This window comes from Panicum virgatum, chromosome 3K, assembly GCF_016808335.1.
Source record: "Panicum virgatum strain AP13 chromosome 3K, P.virgatum_v5, whole genome shotgun sequence".
Lineage (NCBI taxonomy): Eukaryota > Viridiplantae > Streptophyta > Magnoliopsida > Poales > Poaceae > Panicum > Panicum virgatum.
Genome location: NC_053138.1, coordinates 55,149,034 through 55,155,111, shown reverse-complemented (window position 1 = coordinate 55,155,111; position 6,078 = coordinate 55,149,034). Strand labels below are relative to the sequence as shown.

The 6,078-nt window shown below is 46.1% G+C and overlaps 1 long non-coding RNA gene across 1 annotated transcript; it reads right to left on the bottom strand.

Moving 5' to 3' along the window:
• Nucleotides 1-493: 493 nt before the first annotated feature.
• On the bottom strand, nt 494-1,513 carry LOC120701546. Its single transcript, XR_005686150.1, has 4 exons — nt 1,444-1,513; nt 1,277-1,356; nt 1,107-1,190; nt 494-997 (listed from the first exon to the last, which is right to left on the bottom strand). It is a non-coding gene; the product is annotated as an uncharacterized LOC120701546 (long non-coding RNA).
• Nucleotides 1,514-6,078: the final 4,565 nt, after the last annotated feature.

The window sequence follows — 6,078 nt, the reverse complement described above, 5'->3', positions numbered from 1 at the left end:
GGCCACTTGGTCTCCATGCTAAGGTTCACCTACCACTGCATTCATTGCGGTAGGTGGACATCCGCATTGATATAGCAGAAGCCGAGGCGATTCTTTGACCAGGGGACACTATTGATCGCGTATTACCAAGACATGTAGTGGAGCCGCTGGCGCCGCCCACGCCGCGCCTGTCAGTCTGCCATGACAGATGGACACGACGGCTCGGCTTCACCCATTATGACGCCTACATAATAGCCTCAACAGGCCGGGCCGCAAGCTACGTTTCCCCAACGGGCGCCTTGCTGACGGGACGGGAGAAGACCTCCCTGAGTCAGAGGGGCAGCAGGGCATGGAAGCATATCGGAGAAAAGGTTCACAACTACTGTAGCCATTTAAGTACTCTGCGCAGTATGTTACACAGTCACATTGGGCCCACTTGTCGGGGCCTCAACGGCCAATGTATCCGCACCCCTTGGTCTATAAAAGGGGGGCACCCGCTAGAAGAAAACTCAGGCTGAAAAAAGGCCAAGGCCCGGCAGAGGATAGATTCATACACAACCAAGAACAATATTTCCCCCAGTGGACGTAGGGTATTACGCTCCGGCGGCCCGAACCACTCTAGATCTTGTGTTCTTGCGTGCTTGCCTCAGTGCTAGATTAGCCTCACCGCCTAATACCTCCCCGAGTTCTCCCTCACAAGGGAATAGGAGGGTGCGTTCCGCCACCCGGCTGTGGGTACCCTAAAAATCACACGACAAATATAATGCATCCCTATCTGTCTGGCTTGTAAACAGGCATCGCAGTTCATCAGGAATTGTTGTGTTCACTATATTAACCTTTCCTTGCTTGCAGCAACAACTGGGCCCCTCACCTGGAAACCTTATTGCACCACAATACTCGCATATCGGGACTTTCCTTAACACAAGATGTTGAGCAGGCAGATCTTGGTATACTCGATCGAATGGATCAATTTCTCGGATTACCACTTCAGGATCCCTGAACGCTTCGAAGTGCGTATCTGCAATTAAGTTTGGGGGTCTTAATGTTTGAAAACATATGCACGATGAAAAAACTTGGCCGTATTAATGTTTGAAACAGCTTGAAGGCGGTATTGGATTAACAGTTACCCATTTGATGAAAAACCCTTGCCTCATCATCTTCACAAACGTCGGTGTATGTCACTTCTGGTTCCAAGCAATCCAAATCTTCTTCTGTCATAACAGGGTTAAGATATAGTCACTTGTTCTGTTTAGTTTCCGCATGTCCTGCATCATAGCTAACAAAATTAATATGGTACCTTTGTTGTTTTTTTCTGGTTCATCTGGTTCCATATACCAGAGTCAAAATATACACGTTTGCGTTGATCGTTGTTCATAGCTGCGTACAGGTAGCAAAGAGGACTCAACACATCAAAATAGATCACACATGTCAACACACTATTTGTCAAAGTTTATATCCCGTTACCTCTGGTAACAGGACCTGTGCCTGGTTGAGCCGCCGATGTTTGCGCGGGTTCATGTAAACCATGGATGTCTGAAAATATAGAAGGCTCACAAATTAAGTAGCAGGACTCTAACGGTTTATATAGAAAATTCTATATAGACAAACCATAGACGTACCATTTCTTGTACCCATGCATTTTTCGATGGGTTAACCTGTGTAACTGTACTTTGCAATGAAGGGTGAACCACCGGCGTCATAGGAGAATCACCTGTAATATTACACACCACTGAGAATGTTAGATGTTTTCAAAAAATGTTCATTTTTGCATGCCTTTTTTTTCTCTCATCTCTAAAACACGATTCCGGTGTCATTCCCTGGCCTGTCGTCGCGCCACGTCACCCAAAAAACGAACGGCCGTCCGATCGGCGATCGAACGGCCACGGGAATCCCCCGCCTCCTCCCGCGCCCCCCTCCACCAGCACAGCGCTCCGCCGCCGACCGAGCCCCGCCCCGGGCGCGCCGCCGCTGCCCCGCGCCCACACAACGCCCGCACAACACCGCCCGCACCGGCCTCCGGGATCGGGGCCTCTGCCTCGGAGGCGCGCCGCCGCTCTGGAACCGCCGCCGCCGCGCGAGGCCGCCGCGGGAAGACGCCGAAGAGGGGGGGATCCGAGGGAGCAGGGGAGGGCCGCGCCGCCCATGGCCGCCAGGACGAGGAGGCGCGTGCGGGACCCCACTCCGCCGCGAGACCCGCTCTGCCGCCGCCGCGGGACCCGATCCGAGAGAGTGGAGATCCGAGGGAGCAGGGGAGAGCTAGGAGCAGAAGGCGCGTGCGGGCCCCCGCTCTGCCACGAGACCCGCTCCTCCTCCGGAAGCGGTCCGCGGACGAGAACGGCGAGCGCGCCGGCCTCGAGAAGGCCGGATTCGGCCCCATTCTACCTGCGCCCCTCCGTCGACCTCCAGACGCCGGATCCTGTGCAGGGCACCGGGCCGGACGCCGCCTCCCTCCTACTGTGTATGACCACCGGCTCGTCGTCGTCGCCGGGCCACCATGCTCCGCCACACCGAGCTGCCAGTTGAGCGCGCGCCGCGCCGAGCTCCCGAGCCCCCGCGACGCTGCCAGCGCCACGCCACCCACTCCCGCACGGCACCGAGCCCCTACGCCGGGCGGAGCAGTCTGGAGACAGGGATCAGAGATTGAGAGACGAGAGTGGAGAAAGCGAGGGAGACGAGAGGCGGAGAGAGTTCGAGAGATATCAGGGAGTAGATATTTAAGGCTATTTTGTAATATAGTCCTTGGATAATTTATAAAATAGTCTATCATAATTTTGAGGGATGTTTTATAGAATAACCTTTGTTATTTTTTACTATGGTTTTAAACACTGCAGCAGAGCCCGTTCTAAATATTGTGGATACAATGTTGACCATTAGTTTAAAAAATTAAAACTATAAGTCATGCTTAAAGTGTATTTTATGATAAAACAAGTAAATAACAAAATAAATGATACTTACATATTTTTTTTAAAAAAAATGAATGGTCAAAGTTGTATCTAAAATGTCAACAGTAAACTATATTTTGTAACGGAGGGAGTTTGACACATATTTTACCTAGGTAGTAACTTTTAATGGATTTAAGGGTGCATATTTGGTAAGGAACAGACTACACATATTTCTCCCAATTTTTCTATTGTTTAGAAAACCTATTTTCCTATTTTTGGAAAGTCATAAAATTATTTCCGGTGTACTTCAAGTGCTTGGCCTATTCTTCGAGCACTATTCAATTCTGTTCGACCACCATGTCAACTTAAATTTTTCCCGCAAAAATATTCAATATTTTATTATATAATTTCAAATTCAATATTAATTGTTCTTCTAATTAAATGCAATTTTTACAAAATGTGACAACAAGAATATGAAGACGCTCTTTTACAAAAGAAGCCCTCCCTTTCTCTTGTTCTAGAAACTAATCCTCCCACCATACAGAAGTAATTTCAAAATATACCCCTGCCCTTTCTAGAGTGACCCAACTATTTTCAAAAATTACAACCAAGTCCCTTCCTATATAATAGAATTTACAGAAAGGCCCTCAAGGATTTTGTGGAGCGGAGGCTCGTCGGCATCGCTCTGATGGTCCTAGAGAGATAGGACGTGCTGGACCCGCGGTAATGGATTTAAGGGTGCATATTTGGTAAGGAACAGACTATGCATATTTCTCCCAATTTTTCTATTGTTTAGAAAACCTATTTTGCTATTTTTCCGGTGCACTTCAAGTGCTTGGCCTATTCTTCGAGCACTATTCAATTCTGTTCGACCACCACATCAACTTAAATTTTCACCGAAAAAATATTCAATATTTTATTATACAATTTCAAATTCAAAATTTATTGTTCTTCTAATTAAATGCAATTTTTACAAAACGTGACAACAAGAATATTAAGACGCTCTTTTACAAAAGAAGCCCTCCCTTTATCTTTTTCTGGAAACTAATCCTCCCACCATACAGAAGTAATTTCAAAATATACCCCTGCTCTTTCTAGAGTGACCCAACTATTTCCAAAAATTACAACCAAGTCCCTTCCTATATAACAGAATTTACAAAAAGGCCCTCAAGGATTTTGTGGAGCGGAGGCTCGTCGGTATGGCTCTGATGGTCCTAGAGAGATAGGACGTGCTGGGCCCGCGGCGGGTACGCATACGAGGACGGCGGCGGCGGGCAGTTGGTGGTCACGGCGGGCGCCGCGGGCGGCGGGAGGCACAAATAGGAGGAGCAGGAGCAGCGCGGAGGAGACGAGGGCGGCGAGGAGCCTGCTGCTGCTGCGCGCGGCCGTCGCCATGAAGGAATCGATCTGCAAGGGCTGGACGGCGCTTGCTGTGTGGCCTATATGAATTGTTGTGATTGAAATGATGAAATCTGATGAATGGAAGTATGGAACTACATGCTTTTTCTCTTTCCATGCCCAAGTGATCAGCTCTCTCACTCATGTGTCTAACTACGCTTTGACAGTGTTGTTCGTCATTTGGCTCCACACCAAATACATCCCTCCCTGTCTAATATTGATTTAAATGTTGTCATAATGGTGAGAAATTGAGCAAAATTTTGCAGCTGCTGATTTTCCACAAACTTAGAAATATTGCATGAAATCCCCAGTGAAGATGAGAGATATATGAATTCTTGAGGTAGCATTGCTTATGATGGGAAATATTCATATCCAACCATACAACCCAGAATATATAGGAGTTTTACACATATTTGGTGATTTTAAGGTCGACAAATTTCCCTTCCCATTAATTGCATATTTGCATGTTGATACATTGCACATCGAGAAAAGAAATAAACGAAAGAGATCATTCTGCAATACAAGACAGTCCATCTATTCTATCATCCAAGTTGTTAGCTGCATGCGAGCTCAAAGATGGCGCAGCAACGCTGCGCCCAGGTTTTCTAGTATGCACGAGAGCTTTGCATGCTTTTTCACAGTTAATTTTTATATTACCAACAATACCTTGCTTATTCAGGTTTCTCAGTAGACGATTCTCTAAAGATTTTGCAATCTTTGCCTGTTTTTTTTTCCTGCTGAAAGTCGTCTATACTGTTCCCTATCCATCTTCATGCGACGTTCCACCGGCGTGATCTCTTGAATTGCTTCATTTGGTAAAGCGCGGTCTCATTTAGTTATAACTCAAATGTCGAGAATTTATCAAATGAACAAAGTTCAACTAAACAACTTATATTCCCATTACCTGTATAATAGGATGTGGGTCCTGCAATTGTCGATGGTGTTGATTGGCCTGCGTCGGCATTCGTTGACAGAACAGGATCAGTCTGTACCAAATACTTCTTGAGACGATCCTCCGGCGTGATCTCTTGAGTAGCTAAATTTGGTAAAGCGCAGTCCCAATTAGTTAGAACTCAAATGAAGAAAATTTATCAAATGAACAATGTTCAACTAAACAACCTATAGTCTCATTGCTGGTATGATAGGTTGCGGATACAACAATTGTGGATGGTGTTGAATGGCCCACGCAGGCACTCGTTGCCACAACAGGATCAGTTTGCAACAAAAATTTCTTGCGATAATAAGACTCTCTTGCCTTTGCACGACTTTTCTCCTTCTCTTCCTCTGGCAGATCAGCATATTTACTGGTAGCATGTTTATGGGAAGCAACAGATGTAGAACCTGTAACACACGGGGAGCCTGCGTCGATAAAATTTTATTTTATTTTCCATCACAGCAACCAAAAACTTTTTGGTTTACCATCATAGACCTCCCGAACGACAATAAATTTTAGCATTGCATACCAGATATGGCCGTGGCATCCATCAATACAGCACCATTAACGGTAATGTTAACATCTGGAACCCTGAATGTCACTGCTGTATTGCCGTAGCATGGCCGTGATGGCACGTTATCATCAGACAATTGTTTATTGTGCAAAGTACCTTGTACCAACAAGACAGTACAATTAACTATAAGCACGAGTACTGCTCTAAAAAAAAAAACTCTAAGCACGAGTACTGGAATCAACGTCAACAATTACCATAATCAAGTTTTACCTGAATCAAGCAGGGGTTTAACCATGTTTTTTGACTTATTCCGCTGATAATTTTCACGAGATTTTGCACGTCTTTTTTCCTTATCTTCTTCTGTCATGGCG